The sequence below is a fragment of the Hemibagrus wyckioides genome, linkage group LG10 (genome assembly GCF_019097595.1).
Source record: "Hemibagrus wyckioides isolate EC202008001 linkage group LG10, SWU_Hwy_1.0, whole genome shotgun sequence".
NCBI lineage: Eukaryota > Metazoa > Chordata > Actinopteri > Siluriformes > Bagridae > Hemibagrus > Hemibagrus wyckioides.
This window is the reverse complement of record NC_080719.1, coordinates 25,900,232-25,919,197: the sequence shown is the minus strand read 5'-3', so window position 1 is coordinate 25,919,197 and position 18,966 is coordinate 25,900,232. Positions and strand designations below refer to the sequence as shown.

The following is an 18,966-nucleotide window of genomic DNA, read 5'->3' as shown; positions in this document are numbered from 1 at the left end:
CAACAAGAGTCAGAATTATTAGCTGCACGCAAGCGAAAAAAAATGAAGACTAGAGAATATTTTTTACAAACTTTTTCATGTTGAAGCAGCCTGTAATTTAAGGATATTAGAAAAGCTTGGGTTCTGTATTTGCTGTTCAGTTCTTTATTTTCCTTTTAAGCTCTGCCTAAGACAAATGCCTTGTAAATTGTTCTTTGCTTTAATGCAACCACTTGAGAAATGTGTTTGCTCTCTCATGTCTTGCTTCGGTCTAGACCCTGTAGTTTGATAATATGACTGCAGACAAATACATGGCAGTAGTCTTTGTGGTATGTCAGCATGGTTTCCTGGAGCAGAGTTGACTTGTTTTTGTTGATCTCGTCTGTGCAGAGTAGGGACAGGCCTCTCCCACGTCATAGCAAATGGATAAGCAGGTTTGGGAACATGTGATGCAGGTGGCTGTCTTTCAGATAATGCCTTTTATCACACAATTGAAAGACACTAAAGACAGAAATTTTATTTAACATATCTCGTTATATCAAGTTTAAATGAGTTGGATGTTCTGTTCTGTTTGACCCGATCGTTTTTATACAGACCGTTGCACCATGTGCTCTAACGTATAGAGACAATAGAAATTCAATAAAGCAGGTGGAAAAATGATGGAAACAGGGATTCTGAGAGATTTATTGGAACCTTGGTTTGGCTTCTATCTATAAAGTAGCCATAACAGATGTGTTTGTGGCCGCAGCAGGCTGTCTGGATTCTTTTCGTCTGCTTTGGTGGTTGTGGGGTGCTGGCTTTACTTAGTATTTTTTATATATATATATATATATAACAAACTAGATTATAGCGCTTGTTAAAGTGTTAAACTGTGAAATGATATTAAAATGATATTGTTAATGCCCTTCTGCTATACAGTAAATGGTAAACATTAATGGAATAAATAAAAAAACAACAGAAATAAAAATAAAGATGCCACATAATGCCATAAAAGATTACTCTCTTTTTCACTTCTGGTTTAATCTGTATAAACAGAACGTGTTCTGTTTTTGATTTTTTCTTGCTTTTTTCATTTTTGCTCAAGACTAGTTTGTTGTATTATCAGAATCATCAACACAAATACTCCCATGGAATATTTAGCTTTTTTTAAAGAACAGCCATAAAAAAAAAAAACATTGTTTTAACAGCTTTCATCGTCTTTAATTCTCTTGTATATTTGATGAATATGTTGCACAGTATTGCCTCAGACCTCCAGGATCCTGGGTTCGAGTCTCACTCCCGCTCACTGTGTGTGTGGAGTTTGTATGTTCTCCCCGTGCTTGGTGGGTTTCCGGGTGCTCCGGTTTCCTCCCACAGTCCAAAGACATGCTTCTAGGCTGATTGGAGTCTCTAAATTGCCCATAGTGTGTGAGTGTGTGTGTACCCTGTGATGGGTTGGTACTCCATCCAGGGTGTATCCTGCCTTGATGCCCAATGACGCCTGAGATAGGCACAGGCTCCCCGTGACCCAAGTAAGCGGTACAGGCAATGAAATGAAATGTTGAGCAGTACCAACATACCATCATACATGCATGACTCTTACCATTTTTTAAAGTTTGGAGGCTCTTCCACTGAGCTTAAGTGTTTGATATGGATGGCCATGAATCTTGGTTTTCATGGCACTAAATGGCTCAAATTTGCTCATCTTCTCCTCTGATGATATAGTCAGGGGAGACAGGGTGAATTGATTTGGATATTTATTCCAAATTCCTCAGACATTGAGGCAGTGTAGCAGTGTGACCCCATAGAAGAAGATGCCACTTCAACCTTTTTATAGTGAATATATCTTATTGTATCATCATTGTACTGGTGATCAGATTATTTTATGGATAATTATGGATTATTTGAGATTTAATGATTGTGATTAATGGCTAAACAGATGTTGAGTTTCCAGAGCATTACTGAGCTCGACAAAAGTCGACAATACCACCGTAGCTGCTGCTCACATTCACAACAGCTGATGGAGTGCTCTCAGTGTGCTGGAGGCCCTGGCTTGGGGCTCCTCTGACACATAATATATAGAACCAGCCTGTTATTTATGGGCTTCAGGCTTTCGATGCAAGGCTTGTTTAATTCCTGACCTTTGCTGCATGACTAAAATGAAAAGACTGTTTTGAGCAGCAGCTTATTGTGTGTTTCTTATTCAGAGCCTATTGTTTTATAGTGCAGAAGTTTGGATGGTGATTTGTTCTGGCTCGGGTTCTTGCTTGAGCCATGTTGCCATCACTACAAACACTTTAAAAACAAAGAGACCCTTCAGAGTGACGTGTGATCCCTGCTGTGGAGTGTTCAACCCTGCTAGATAAGATGATCTATTCATAATCCACTGAGGGCCTGCTTTGATTGAATTAATGCAAGCTGGGTGAGAGGGTAAAGAAGGCTGTGTGTGTGTGTGTGTGTGTGTTTGCAGTCTGCAAACAGTTATGTGCTCAGATCAGTCAATAATCTGATATGTGTGAGTTTGCTTAAACGGCTGTGTAGGAGCTGAAGGTGTCAGACAGAGAGAGCTTTGTTTATGTGGCGGCTCCTGTGAATTTTATGCAGCCGTGTTTTATAACTTTTAAATAAGGAAGCAGCTCTCTGGACACATATCAGCACTCGGACATGGTGCCGCTGACCTTCAGCAGACGTCCCTTTACGGGAAGACAGCTGGAACCCTTTAGCTAGAGAGAAGATGGGAGATTACTACACACACTCACACTCACACACACACACACACACACACACACACACACGTACGTGCTCGACTGCATTTCATGTGCTTTCACCTCTCTGTCAGTTTACAGACCTCAGCACAGAGCATGGAACAGACAAGTCTAAGCTCTTCCAGGAACTTTTCTTTTGATCATTATAAAGCAGTAGATGTAAACTTGGCTGCACACACTGTCTGAGTTCACCAACAGCCAAAAAGCAGGGCCTGTTTATCTCTAGTTGCTATTATTTTATTTTTGTTTATTTATTTATACAGTTAGGTTTTTGACATGTTCACTTGTTGCTTGGATTTTGTTGATAAAAGTGTAACATTTTATTACATAAGACAACAGGATACATTTGCACCTTGTTTTTTCTTTGATGTATTCTATTCTCATGAGCTATAAAATGTGCATCTCGTGCGCTCAGCTGTTTTCTCCGTGGCGTTTCCATGCTCTTCCTCCTCCCCTTCGTAATATACAGTTGAAAGAGACGGCTCGGTCCACAGGATATGGAACCACTCATTTCCTTTTGTTTGCCTGGATAATGGCTGGAGGGACATGGCGGCCTCTCTTTAGGGGTTTGGTGAAGTTAAAAAAAAAAACAACAAACATGAGTCACTTCAAAGGGAGCAGTAAAATGGGAAAATCAGACAATATGACTAACTTTTCCCAAAGAAATTAAATCATCAGGCCTTTGACATGAAAAACAATAGTGGGCCTACACTTCATACTGCGTCATGTGTAAATTAGCCAAGCATCTGTGAAGAAAGTGGTTTGTTTGGCCATAATTTTTTTTGAAGTAATCAATTACTTTTAATTGAATACTCCATTTAAAATGCTGATAAATTGTGTTCTGCGAAAAGTGTTGTTTCAGGCCCAGTAACATGATCAAAACAAATACATGAAACAAGCTTATTGATAACTTCTTGAACAATGAAAGAATCATCAAAAAGATTGGTCTGTGCCAGTCTAAATAATGTCGGGTTGTCTGTATCCTTCACAGCTGCTGAAGTAGTCAAAATCATGTAAGTATCCGAAAACACTTGGCATTCTCCGAAAGCCTAAGATGTCTGTCTGGAAAATGGAGATTGAAAAACTTTTTTTTTTTTTAATCAGTATCTTTTCCTCAAAGAATGTCAGTTTTTTGCACAGGGTAAGAACTGGTGTAGAAGAAGAAGTTAGTCAAAGCTCTCAGAGAGAGCTATAATTTGCAGCCTAAATGTTTTGTTGAATGCCATCAGAAGGGTTAGGGTCAGAAGTTTTTCCTCCTTGCTGCCCTTCTATGGGATTTCCTGTAAGTGGGAGCGGTCTCCCATACAGACTCCTCCCTTCATCTCTCTGTCTCTTGCTGCCTATTCATGAGGTCTGGAATGTGAACAGCAGCTATGTGGGTGTATTGTTCTCGCAGCACAGAAAAGCTCTCGCCGACCCCTCGCCTGCTTTTCTATACCGCAGGCATTTCATTCAGCACACCGATGCGTGCGGCCGCGTTTGTTTCAGAGTCGATCGGACAGCGAGCCGCGGACAGAGGTCTGTCCCGATTCACACGGCCGTCACCCTGTCACATGTGACGTGTCTCTGGCCGCCGAGGACATGCCGCTGTAGGGCCAACTTGAGCATGAGCTAATGCTTATTGTCCTATCAAATAAACGCAATGGTGAAGTGAGAATGCGCTCTCGAGGAGGAGCCCCTGCTCCCGATCTCTCTGAACCCGAACCGAGGCAGCCGCATTCCAGTCGCCACGCTGTGAGTTATGAATGGGGGTTGGCCATAAAGTCAGTGAAAAGCGAAGGATGACGGAATTCCTTGAGTTTACTGACTTTGCCGGAATCTGATTAGGCACACCATTTAACAAGCACACATCAAACTGGCATGATTTGATTGACACTGAAGAATTTTCCACCCCTCTCACACACAGGCTACGAGAAGACGATGCTCGTCAGTGTTCTCCAAATTGCTCTTTCTCTTTACGATGACAGGACACCCATGCGAACTGCAGGTGTTAAAAATAAAACCGGTACTGCTGCATAGCTGCAATCTCTGAGTTTACACAGCCTATGGGCCTCCTGATGCCATGGCTAGATTACCCCCACAAGGCACAGAAAAGTGCCAGCTTCATCCCTAACCGAAGCCTGCAGCATTTCTTCATAGTGATCCAGTAATCTGTTAGCGTATAGATCAGTGTGCCGCTGTTGTCACTATAACATTTGGCGTCAGCTGCCATGGCGTCTCTGAGAGGGACGTGTCTCAGCTGGTCTCCGCCACGGGTAATGTTCAGACAGGCTGCTCACATGCAGTTTGTTCGGCCTATCTAATTTGACTTTTCCCACGTTTGTGAGGAGTTTTAGATGAGATTTGGAAATACAACTCAAACTGATGTGTTCAGTTCATGTGGATTTCTTGCTGAGGTTTTTTTTTTCATTAGCACTCAGACATTTTACATTATCTGACAATTAATTGTGACAACAACAAAACCTGCACAAATATTTACATACTCCAAGCCAGAAAAAAAAATCCCAAATCATACTGGTTTGGTTTCATACTGGTACAAAAAAATTGATGTTTTTTTTTTTTTTTTTGTCCATGGACCTGGAGGAATTTTGTTTCACTTCAATTCAATTTAATTTAATTTATTTAATTCAATTCGATTTATTTCTATAGCACTTTTAACAATGGACATTATCTCACAGCAGCTTTACAGAACATAATAAACATGAAAAAGAAGTAAAGTTTCAAGTTATTGTTTTATTCGTAGATTCATATCACTGTGTACTGCATCAGCTGTATATGTATATGGTCAAAATGGCAGTAAAAGCTTCTTGACTTTTGACTTATAGTGGGCTCTGTGTCTGATAGAATCTACTGTATATCAAATGATCTCCTATTCACTAGAAATCCTCACTAGATTGGTATACTGCATTGGTGTACCTTGGAGTTTTTGAGTCATTTTTGATGGTGTACAATTCAAGGTCACCTCTCTAAAATGTAAAATGTAGTTATTTTGAAGAAAATATTACTCTGAATATCTAACATAGCAATGCGATTATAATAATGGTGCTGCCTTAAAGTCATTTTTTTCACCTGAGGAGGTCATTTTCACCTCTTGTGGTAGCATGAGAAAGAATATTTCATCAGTCTGCATCAGTTTAAGCAATAATCAATTTCATTTTAATATCAAATCTTTTTACTGATTAAAATTGTAAATAGAGTGAAGCAATTTGAATCTCGCTTTTGGTGATTTCTAACTTGTTCACTTCTGGTGTTCACATCGCTGTACGGTTACTATAGCAACCAACAGTGATATGCAAATTCACTATAGCCCAAGCAAATAAATCAGTTCTGCACACTTTGTAGTGAAATTGCAGTGCAAATGCTTGATGTAAAAATTCTGAGAAAGATTTTTGAAAAATAATTGAGATTTGCTGTGCTGTTGCTAATGTTTTTAGTCTGTGATCTGTCAAATGAGTCAGTATGCAATTTCAGTTCATTCTATAGTGTGGAATAGCGCTCTGCTGGGAAGAACAAGCCACATGAGAAGGGACACTTTCTTTTTCTTTCAGAGAAGTCATTTAGAATGTAGAATAGGATACAATAAAAATATGACCCATGCAGCTGTTGAAAACTGGCGTGGCCTGAAAAGGAACATTAAAGGTAGTTTTAACTAGAATGTGCAAATACAAATGGGAGAAAATGTAAGTGAGCTGTTAATAATGGCAGGTTGAGTATATTAGGCGGTGAATTAGCAGGGGAGAGAGCGAGGGTGTGTGGGTATATGAGAGGGAGAGGACGAGGTGGGGGACTGGCTCAGAGCCAGGGTTCATTCCCATGTCTGCTGTGGGATTATTAACAATGAGAGCTTTGTGCATGGGGGCATTAGGCTAATATCAATCCACTCTTTTTATTTGTACTTTCTCTGGATGAGAGAATGGGGCTAGTGTGCCATCTTAAGTTAATGGGGGTTTCGTGTGAAATGCTCTTTTGTTTTACGGCCATCACTGGATGTATTGTAGCACAATCCACAGAGCGGTGGCTCTCAGCTGGTTCTGTTTTCCTGTTGGCTAACATATGTATGAACGTGAAGAGATGGAGCACTCAAGACCTTGAAAACGGCTGATAAAAATCAAATACTGGCACAAATCAAATACTGGAACATGGAAAGGTTTCATAAGTTATTTTCAAAATGTTATTAACCAGATCTAGACTGCAGGGCAAAAGAAAGGCAACTCAAAATCTCAAATGAACGCTCAACTCAAACGCTTGGCTCAAATGCTCAACTCAAACGCCCAGGTCAAACGCCCAGGTCAAACGTCCAGCTCAAACGCTCGGCTCAAACGTCCAGCTCAAACGCTCAACTCAAACGTCCAGCTCAAACGCCCAACTCAAACGTCCAGCTCAAACGCCCAACTCAAACGTCCAGCTCAAACGCCCAACTCAAACGTCCAGCTCAAACGCCCAACTCAAACGTCCAGCTCAAATGCTCGGCTCAAACGTCCAACTCAAACGCTCAACTCAAACGCTCGGCTAAACGCCCAACTCACGCTCGGCTAAACGCCCAACTCAAACGCCCAACTCAAACGCTCAGCTCAAACGCCCAACTCAAACGCTCGGCTAAACGCCCAACTCAAACGCTCGGCTAAACGCCCAACTCAAACGCTCGGCTCAAACGTCCAACTCAAACGCCCAACTCAAACGCTCGGCTAAACGCCCAACTCAAACGCTCGGCTAAACGCCCAACTCAAACGCTCGGCTAAACGCCCAACTCAAACGCTCGGCTAAACGCCCAACTCAAACGCTCGGCTAAACGCCCAACTCAAACGCTCGGCTCAAACGCTCGGCTCAAACGCTCGGCTCAAACGCTCAACTCAAACGCATAACTAAAAAATGGTCAGCTAAAAAAAACAGCTCACACACTAAACACATTCTCAATATTCAACTCTAGAGTTTAATTTTTACACTGCTGGCTCTGCTGGGTTTTTTTTTATGGGCCTGGTGCACAAGTGTCTTCCAGCTTTGGGGTCACTTCACAGGCAGCAGACGGTTTGCTCTTTATCTTGGAGGGAATATGTCCACATGGCCCACAAAGCTGCTCACTCGCACCATGTTTTCCATGGCAGATGGAGAGTTTTTTTTTTTTTCCAGCCCGTCCAGTAAGAGCGGCTGTCTTGGCAGTCTGGCTCAGTCCAAAGATCCCCCTGGCAGCCATCCTCGGTGGAGATTGTTGATGGATTCAGCACGCTCCTGGCACACTGGCTGACTTAAAGGTCTCAGATGCTTGCTTTTCCTAGGTTTAACAGATCCAAGTGCATGATCAAATTCAGAGACTCTCTTCCCCAGATTCATTACTTCCAATTATCCAATATTTTAACCTGACTTTGGAAGTCATTCTTTTGCTGATTTGGGCTGATTAAGAATTTGCGTACACAGCAGTTCAAAAAGTAATTCATGTAAGAAGCAGTTAACGATTAACTCAGCAGCGCTGAAGGCTTTTCTGGTCAGGAGGTATAAGAGCTGTTTTTATGTTAATGGTCGATCCAAGAATTTGTGACTAGTAGTGCCTTGTCGTCAGGGTGATGTTGAAAATGTGGCTCAGACTTGGCCTCTTGCAGCATGCCACAGCACCACAACATTCCTCCTTAGCTGTTTAGATCCAGCTTTTCCTCAAGGTCACTCAGACACCACACACACACACACACACACACACACACACACACAGAGTGACATCCTGATTTGTCTTTTGCTCTTACACTATATTGCCAAAAGTATTCGCTCACCTGCCTTGACTCGCATATGAACTTAAGTGACATCCCATTCATAATCCATAGGGTTCAATATGACGTCGGTCCACCCTTTGCAGCTATAACAGCTTCAACTCTTCTGGGAAGGCTGTCCACAAGGTTTAGGAGTGTGTTTATGGGAATTTTTGACCATTCTTCCAGAAGCGCATTTGTGAGGTCACACACTGATGTTGGACGAGAAGGCCTGGCTCTCAGTCTCCGCTCTAATTCATCCCAAAGGTGTTCTATCGGGTTGAGGTCAGGACTCTGTGCAGGCCAGTCAAGTTCATCCACACCAGACTCTGTCATCCATGTCTTTATGGACCTTGCTTTGGTCACTGGTGCACAGTCATGTTGGAAGAGGAAGGGGCCAGCTCCAAACTGTTCCCACAAAGTGGGGAGCATGGAATTGTCCAAAATGTCTTGGTATGCTGAAGCATTCAGAGTTCCTTTCACTGGAACTAAGGGGCCAAGCCCAGCTCCTGAAAAACAACCCCACACCATAATCCCCCCTCCACCAAACTTTACACTTGGCACAATGCAGTCAGACAAGTACCGTTCTCTTGGCAACCGCCAAACCCAGACTCGTCCATCAGATTGCCAGATGGAGAAGCGCGATTCGTCACTCCAGAGAACGCGTCTCCACTGCTCTAGAGTCCAGTGGCGGCGTGCTTTACACCACTGCATCCGACGCTTTGCATTGCACTTGGTGATGTATGGCTTGGATGCAGCTGCTCGGCCATGGAAACCCATTCCATGAAGCTCTCTGCGCACTGTTCTTGAGCTCATCTGAAGGCCACATGAAGTTTGGAGGTCTGTAGCGATGGACTCTGCAGAAAGTTGGCGACCTCTTCGCACTATGCGCCTCAGCATCCGCTGACCCCGCTCCGTCAGTTTACGTGGCCTACCACTTCGTGGCTGAGTTGCTGTCGTTCCCAAACACTTCCACGTTCTTATAATACAGCTGACAGTTGACTGTGGAATATTTAGGAGCGAGGAAATTTCACGACTGGATTTGTTGCACAGGTGGCATCCTATCACAGTTCCACGCTGGAATTCACTGAGCTCCTGAGAGCGACCCATTCTTTCACAAATGTTTGTAAAAACAGTCTGCATGCCTAGGTGCTTGATTTTATACACCTGTGGCCATGGAAGTGATTGGAACACCTGATTCTGATTATTTGGATGGGTGAGCGAATAATTTTGGCAATATAGTGTATGTTTATTCAATGCATAAATCTGCAATTAAGCTTTTTGAGTTTTAGGATTTTTCTATTGCACTTAACTAAAAACGCTACAAAAGCTCAGTTTTGTTCTTTTTTGTATGCTTATTCAACCCATTAGACTATAATGCAACATTTCAGCTCCACAGTGTTTGGTTTGATCTTGAACTCTGGTTACTACCTGTGTGGAGTTTTGTTTCTTCTCGTGTCCACATGTCCTTTGGGTTCTCCAGTTTCCTCCCTTCCCCCAAAACAGGCCAGTAGGTGAATTGGCTATGCTAAATTGCCGTTAGTTGTGAATGCACGTGCACGGTGTCCTGTGATGGACTGACGTCTCATCCAGTTGTATTCCTCCCACATGCTCTGGATCCACAGTGATGATCCTTTCCATTATAAAGCAGTTGGCGAAAGTGAAAGTGCCAGCTAATGAATTAATGTCATTGTCTGCGTATGGTTTATGGATTTTCATCACAAGATGAATTTTAGTGTCTATTAAACCTTGTTTCTGAAATGAAATGTACGTCACTCTGACTTCCCATGAAGTTCTCACCCTCATACAACACATTAAAATGAATAAACAGTTGCTCTGTTTCTCCCACACAGAATGACGTCAGAAAAAGCCTTGGTTGTATCTTTCAAGTGCATTGTAGATGGACCATGAGTGAGTTCCCTGGGTGTGTGAAAAGGGATGTATTTAAAATTGAGATCAGATCGCCGCTCTTTCTATGCCATGACACAATTTTCTTGTTGTTGGACTGTAGTCATGGGTCAGACTGTGTCAGAAACTGGGAAAGAATCCAGCCTTGGAACATTATGGGTCCTAATAGGATATTTCTAAATAAAGCTTGTATCAGTTGTCAATGCAATGCAAGCAACACAGAAACTGGAGACAAAAACTGAAGAAACACTGATGTTTAGATAGTTTTAAAAACCTGGTGCACTATTGTTCAAGTTCTAAAAAACAGCAAGCATTAAAACTCGTCTTACTGTAATAACATAATGACCCGAGTGTGTTTTTAATTGTTTAAAAAATGAAGCTTCAGTAAAGTATTTGGCCACTGTGTATTTTTAGTTGGTCATTGTTATTACTCTAAATGATCTCTGCCTTCAAATGAGGTCCTTGCCATTTTGGGGACAATAAAACAACAATCTTAGATTGTAGATTTCTCTTAAGCTGTGGAGATCTAGTTGCCTTTTGCTATTAAATAACGTGAGGAGACTCGATACCTGTAGTGTTCAGGGAGACTAATGAGCAAACAAAGCACTAATATGTGAGGTTTCATAACCTGAGCTAGTTTTTCTTGTTTCAGTGGGCTGGCAGGCTGAATGACAAAACTGTCATTGACGCTGGGTAAAGGAGGCGTTTCTTTTCTTTCTTTCTTTCTTTCTTTCTTTCTCTCTCTCTCTCTCTCTCTCTCTCTCTCTCTCTCTCTCTCTCTCTCTCTCTCTCTCTCTCTCTCTCATAAGCAACTCTTGCAAATCTGTGCCAGGTCTATAGTTAGCTTACCCATGGACAGCTGCTGCCTGGGTCTGGCTGCTCTCGCCCAGCCAGTTGTCCTAACTAGTAACAAGAGGAGTCACTCGCAGCTGAGGAAGATCTGACAGGGAACTGGTTCAACTTTCCACTGAACCATATAAGTATTTAGTGCACACACAAACAAGACAGCAGGTTGAATAGCTAAGGTGTACTCTTCTGCTACGTACTTTTTCCGCAATTCAGAGTAGGGTTTTTATTAATTTACACCCTTGGGATCACATTTGAAGTCATCACCTTCCACAACAAGTCCTTTTAAATGTGTTCTTTATTTAAAGCTTGAATAAACCAGCACAATATGCACAATATACAGTTTCCCGTTTTTGATGGCTAATGTTAATGATCAGGCTTGACAGCACTAGCCATAACTTGCCCAGGGCCTGGGGAAGGATCCAAACTCATGCTCCATCTTCAACACTGGCAGCATGGCAGCAGTTGAGATGACTATAATTAGCAGCGCATTCCACTTCCTGCCCTTCCCCTCCCTCGCATTTTCAAATTCAATTAAATATTTCTAATTCCAGGATTTCCAGCTGGTGCCCCTTGCTGTGTTGCAACAATTCAAAGTGTCTGAATCTGACCCCTCATGATCCGTCTTTTAGACAGGTTCACACCACCCTTTGCCTCGGTGTCCCTGTGCTTTGAGTGGAGTGGCTATTGTGCTAGCGACACTGGGGGGAATCCCCCGGTAACCCGAGAATGGCTTAATTGGGAAAGTGGATCCTCTGCTTTTTGTTCCCATTTCAGTGGCTGCGAGAACCCTCATACCAGTGCTGTAGTGTCTTTCTGGTCACTTTTGGAGAGCTAGGGAATGCCGCTGGTTTAGCTAAGCCACAGTACATTGGCACACACCCTCTATTACAGGGACTGCTCATGTGAAAAATGATGGGCTGCATTAAAGTGGTTTTATTACTGGCAATCTAAAAGAAAGGTGAGGGCCAGCACCTGATGTCAGGATGTTATCCACACCAATGTTGTCTGCCATAAGTGAGTTGAACTATTGACTGGATGGTTGTGAGCTCTAGATAAGGGTGTCTGCCAAATGTCGTCTATGTCATATAAATAATCTAACACTCACTAGATACATTTTGTTAGGCCAGCATTCTGTAGTTTATTCAGTTTCTTGTAATATCATTCTGTAATGAATCGAGTCCTTTCACTTCTCCAGAGAGAACCAGCCTCATTTAGAACCTCTAGCTGTTCCCAGAGCTCTTAGTCTGGACTCTGTCTGGACCTTGAGCGAGGATGAAAGTAAGACGTGCCTTTATGTCTGCTGTGGTTCTGCAGCATATAATTAGAAATCAGTAGGGCTGTCAGATGTGGGAAGGAGGCCGGGATTTAGCTTTCTTTTGGCAGTTTTACCCTAAAGAAACTAAACACAAATAAGTGTCTGCTTTTTGACTGTCTGGTGGAGGTCAATTAAGTCAATATATAAAATACATGAAATTTGCACCTTGCCCGAAGTGTTTGGGCACATTTCTGTGAACTTTGTGTAGGATTGTTATGCCTCCAGCTACTTCTTTTGGGTGTGTATTAGATTTTTTTTTCATCTTTCCCCAGAGACATGACTCAGGCCACGCTGAAGCTTCAGTCTAGGAATGCTGAGCAGTTAACCATTTAGTTACTGGGATAGTTTTTGGGGTTAAAGGTAGTCATAATTTACACTGGTCATGCAATGTATATGGATAGAAGAAGTTAACTAATTCCAGCTGTAAGTTTATATTAATGTACTTGATCAAATACGTTAACATTTCTATTGTAACCTATCGCACTGGGACTTGTACAGCAAACCTTCCACAATAAAAGTAATGTGTAATCATTGATTTGGTGATGTTTTCTTTGAGGATAGATTTTGCATTTATGGAAGGAGTCTCCAGTGTCAGTAGTTTGAAACAGTTAAAGATTAGAATGGGCAAGTCTTTAGGAGAGACACAGTTTCTTTGTGTTTGGTAACATGATAAGCTTTTGTTGTTGTTGTTATTATTACTATTATTATTATTATTATTATTGTTATTATTAAGACAGGAAAAACAGCATAGTGAGGTCATGACTTGTAATAGCTGCAATATTGTAAGCATTAACAGGACCTATCTTGTTTTGTGGACATTCCACAACATAATAATAATAATAATAATAATAATAATAATAATAATGGATAAAATAATATATATATTGTGTTCACATATACTTCTGTATGTGCAGTTACAATAAATTTTAGGGTGCTAGACTTTCTTATAGCAGCACATCCTGTCAGGTTGTATTTCATACATGTAGACACACCAGTGCGCACAGTGTGAATGTAGGTTCTCCTATCATGTGCTCGGGTATGAATGATCTATATCTAAGTTTGAAGTTTTAAGGAGGTGTGTGTACAAGAGCAAAGCTCAGCACAGGGCCTGTTGACACCACAGCTGCTGGATTATTCCCAGGATCTCCAGTTTGCTGCTTATTTTTAGCCCCCAACTGCACCTGCAAGCCTACCAAAAGACAACAGGCTGCATCAGTGCTGGACATGCCAGGCCACAAACAAACAGCAACACACTGCAAACAGGCTTTGTTGCTTTAAAGGTGCATTAGTTATCAGACTGTTTGAGGTTTTAATGCTAATTCAGTTCTTATTTTTGCTGGCACAAGATCAATATAAAGAACTTAATAAAATAAACTTCAAATCAAGCAATAAGATAAAAGCTCCAATGTTAACCTGACAATAAACAATAAAAGAGAAATTCTTGTCATGTAGATACAGGTAAAGGAAATACTTGGTTAGATCTGAAGTGTATGTAAGGTTCACACACTGCTAGTCAAGCCAATAGGAATTATCCCTCAACCAGTCTGAGATTTTGTATTCATAGTAATAAATGTAAAATTAAGCAACCTCTTACAGTTTTTCAAAGTGACTGCAAAATTGTGTTAACTTTATCACCACACAATAAGCCGAATCCTTCTTTGGGATCGCCTGTGGTCAAACCTGTCTGAGATTCTTTCAGACTGCATTGATTCGTTCCTATAAACGCCTGAGATGCCATCACAATAAGATCCAGAATCCATAAACTCATCAGAGTCATGGCAGTATCAACACTGGATGTGTTTCAGGGCTTCTTTAACTGACGAATACCTTTGAGTGATTTAAATTCTGATGACTTTTCTGTGGTTGTTTGGACATTTTAAAATCGATATTGTCTCATGAATGTTTGTTAGATTTATCTTTCCAAATTTTTCCATTGTGCTCATTTCCCCTTTTATTTTCCTCTACTTGTCCTTAGGAACTTCTGTTTAACTACATTGTTTTTTGTATTAGAAGGATTATTGCAGAACTGAACCAAACCATGGCATAAAATCTTCTGAGAAAGAATAACATATTTTCCTTGAAAAAAACAAGACATCCAGAATCCAGCAAGTTGCTCAGTAGCTTCTTGTCAATTATGTGTGAAGTCTGTTTATCTCAGGCTGTAGAAGTGAAGCAGAGAGAGAGATAAAGTAACTTATTCTGGAGTTGAGTGACAGGGTGCGAGTGAAACACTGCAGTCAGGACCATGAACTGCACCTACTCTTGTGTCTTTAAACACCTCTCACTGAGGCACGACCTGAATGTTTACGTCTAGGTGTGTGGTGCAAGTGATTACTTTTGCTGGTGGGGAAGCTCATTCATCACTGGATTCACACACACAGGCTGTGTGTGCATGTGTGTGTGTGTAAGTTTAGATCTCTTAGTGCTGTGTTTTATTTTCCAGTGCTAACAGTAAGCCCAGCTCGGAGGTGTTGTGTCCATCTGGCTATTGTTTTTTCAGCCCCACATCCAGCACCCGGCTATTGTTCCTGTGTGTGAACTTCTTCTGTAAACAGAACACCGCTCTCACACAAACTCAACCACGTGAAGCTCAGCCAAGCCTCGTCCCGAGTGTCTTCTAATCTCTGTGTTAGCTTTTTAATGGAAACATTTCGCCTGCTCCATTTCTGCTTTGCCTCTTTTGAAAATCCATGCAGAGAGAAATTGTGTTTTTGGATCTAAGGAAAGAACTTTTAGTACATTACGGTCTTTTAGAGTATTATTTTAACCAGGAATCAAAATTAGTAAATAAATAATTACATGTCTTACAAATAAGATCCTTTTTACTCTGATAAAATTCTTTCAAATGAAGTAAGATCAATTCAGTAATGCTTTATGTATAAAGATGTGTAATCACTTAATAAAACCATCATTTTTGTTCAGATATTTGTCCCTATATAATATTGAAGCAATGAATGAAGAATTCAGGTTATTTATATTCATATGAGGTTTTTTAAAGTAATGGATTCTAGTGTGTGTTTGTTTTTTTACTTTTACTACCAATAAAAAAAAAATTCAGTCTAGCTCACTTAAGGTTTCCTTGGTTTGTCTGTACGTTAGAACACAGCAGGTTTCTAGCAAACTCTTTACAGGAAGCTAAAAGCCCTCAGCTATGCCTTTGAAAACCCTTTTCTTTTTTCTGAAAGCATACCAGGACTGTACATTTATCCAAGCACTTCTCACACCCCTCAGTCGATGAGCCCCCTAGCTATTTCCCCATTCGTTCTCAGGCCTGACCCAGGACAGAGCTGACCTGCACAGTGTGGATCTTCAAGCCTGGGGTCATAATCCCACAGCTGCTGGACGGACAGCTGCTCCACCCAGACCCTTAGGCCTCTCAGCCTGCTGCCCCATCCCCCACTGTTCCCTGCGTCTCATAAATCTCCCCCTGGTGGATGAGAACACTCTGAACCCTGCCTGAGAACCGACAAATCAGCCGAAGTCGATGTCTTTCTTGGAAGCACTGGAATGAGATGTTAACCGGTTCATTGTTAATGTAGAAGATGAATGATGATAGAATTATGGACACAGTTTATCACAGCTGATCCACCTGCATGTTTTTGGATAGGTTCGAGACAAAAATGGGGAAAACATGCACATCCACTCCAATCCAGTAGTGGATCAAAATCGCTATCCTGGCCACTTAGGGACAAACTGATTAGAGGCTATTAATTTTTTATCCATTGTTGCCCGGTGGACAAGTAGGTTTACTAACTAGAAAAAGGAAAAGAACCTGCTTCAGACTTCTTAGTGACTTGTTTAAAAACTGAATGTTCATCACGGTGTGAGACACGCTGATTCTGTAACTATGGATGCACTAATCTTACCAAATCCCACTGCCTGCTGGAGAAAACATATTGGCAGGATCTGATGACAAAAGAATCGTCTTCCTGGTCAGATTAATTACCCTCCACGGATGGCACGACTGCCTTTTCTGAACCAGTGACATGTAAGTATTCATATACTGATCAAACCAAACAAAATAAAGTTCAAATTTTTTCCTGCTTACTACACGGCATGTGGTTATACATTTCCAGAGGAAGTAAAGATGCAAAGCCAGACACGAATAATATTTTTGTATGAGCAACACGAGGACAGAAACTTTGGCCAGCAACTTGCTGACTTTTTGTCGAAGACACAAAGACTATTTTCCATATTATAAACATGTGGCCAGATTTATCAAGCTGGATACAAACAGATTATGTGTAATTTGTTTTTATGAGCATTTAAACAAAAATGCCTTTTGTGTAAAGTTTTGTATCCTACTTCTGCTCCAGAGTGTGCGTAAATTTAGGCATAAGAAGAACAACTACTATCAACTTTAATTCCTTAGCTTTGAATCTTATTATTTGTGATAGGTTATTGCATGAATCTTTTCATGCAGGAGGTATAACCAATTTTATGTCAAATATGGCTTGTTTGATTAAGATGAACCATAACTGTGCCGCTCTGTGTAGATGCTAGTCTTAAGCTGAGGTGTTGCGTATTGAGTTAATGGTAAAAGTTAGCCCATGAAGTGCGTTGAAGTGGTATGATTCTTTTTATCTTCCTCCCACAGGGGTTGAAAGCTGGCTTATAAGTTGGTTTCCATTTGTCTTATGCAAACATTTACACAAAAATGTACTCAAAGTTCAGATTAATGAATGAGGCCCATTTTTAGAAGAAGACCCTGTTTACTTGTTTGTCACACCCAGTCCATCTAACTATCTCACCATATGATATAATAGAATGGCACCACTTTTTTGTCTGGTCAGTTAGGTTTCCCAGGAACAAAAACATGGGTCTTGTCAGCACAATGTTTAGTGGGTTAGGGCAAGAATTTATGATTTGCTCACTCCATGTACCCTACATGAGACTCTATAATTCTACTAATTCTGCTATAATTCTACAGTGTTTGACTGACTGATGTACAAGGAAATTCAGTTAGCCCCCAGCCACATTTACTCTGCAGTGTTTTCACTCTAACATTAGTAGTTTGACCGCTTTTGTTGTTAAATTTGATTTTAAAAAGTCTTTCAACTGGTCAGCAACATAACTGTAAAACAATCAATGAATTCTTCAAATCATTTCCCATAAAAAACCCCCAAAATGGATGATTCTTCTAAATCAGCTGCTGAAAAACTGAAAATTACAGTAGAGTGGTGGTGTGCTTGGGAAATTATCGTGAGGGGATAAGAACAGAAACATTAGCAGTGTCCTAGGACAACTAGAACTACGCTTGACCAAAACAGAGGATTTTCAGATGATAGCTGACAACACATCTGGAAACCCCTCAGTGGGTATGATTTCTCAGTGAGTGAAAGTAAATAAACTTTGTAGCTACACTGGCAAAGCATCTTATTCTGTTATAATGAAATGAAATGGCGTCCATCCAAATTAATGAGTGCTTATCAATTTTACTTTACATATTACACAATGATTTTCTTCCTGAATTTCCTTGAAATTAATTCTTGTCTATGACGATGAATAATCAGGTAATGACTGCCCCTAGGCACTTTCTTCCTTTTCGTTTTTAAAAACTCAGATGTCATGCCACATTATTTTCCATGATACATCAGTTAGTGGTGTGTCTTATGTATTGTTTTAGATCTATTAGTACTTAATACCTGTAAAATGAATATTGTGTAAGCAGTAAAAGCTGTCATTGTGATGCGCTACAGAGCAAAGTTCCTGCTCTGCCAAGGTCGGGCATCAGAGTGACAGGAAACGGCCTAATCTTACCAGTGCTGTGTAAATAGGCCCGAGTGAGTCACACTGATCTCGAGGCCCTTTGTGCGTGCAGTGACTCAGTCTGCCTCCGCCGATGTTGCCTCGCCTCGGATTTATGCACTCGACGGGATTTGTGTACAAACAAGCCTGTGCAGCTGAGGCATCTAAATCCTGTGGATACAAACCTTCAGTTGAAACGTAATCTGCTTTAATGCCCTTTCACGCAACATGATTAGAGCTTTTATGTTTTATGTTTAACATTCATGAGGTGCACATAGTGTTTAGGCACCTGCAGGTGAAGGACATGAATGTAGGACAGAGGTCCAGGAGAACTGTTGAGTAATTTGGAATTGCTGCATTGTGTGTGAATGAAGTATTGGAGCAGTCCGCATTGTGAAATGTGTGTATTTTGAACCTTGGTGTTCAAGGTCAAAGGGTCAGCGAAAAGAGCCCTTCATTAATTCCACAGTAGAAAACCCCACTAAACAGCTATGAGCCTGTAGGACACACTGTAGTGTACATGGTCTATAGCAATCACCTTTAAGGAAACACATTCCTTCCAGCACACACTCGACAGCGTCACCTTGACTACAGAGATACTCCTGACTGCCAGTGACCCTTTGTGTTGTTTCTGGGTAAATAAGACTCTCACTACATCTATCTATATTTGGAGTCAATGCCTCGACAC

At 41.1% G+C, this 18,966-nt stretch overlaps 1 protein-coding gene across 2 annotated transcripts in view; it reads left to right on the top strand.

Moving 5' to 3' along the window:
* Positions 1-18,966, top strand: part of wwtr1 (WW domain containing transcription regulator 1) — a 39,745-nt gene that overhangs the window by 3,773 nt on the left and 17,006 nt on the right. The gene's annotated exons all lie outside the window — the stretch shown is intronic.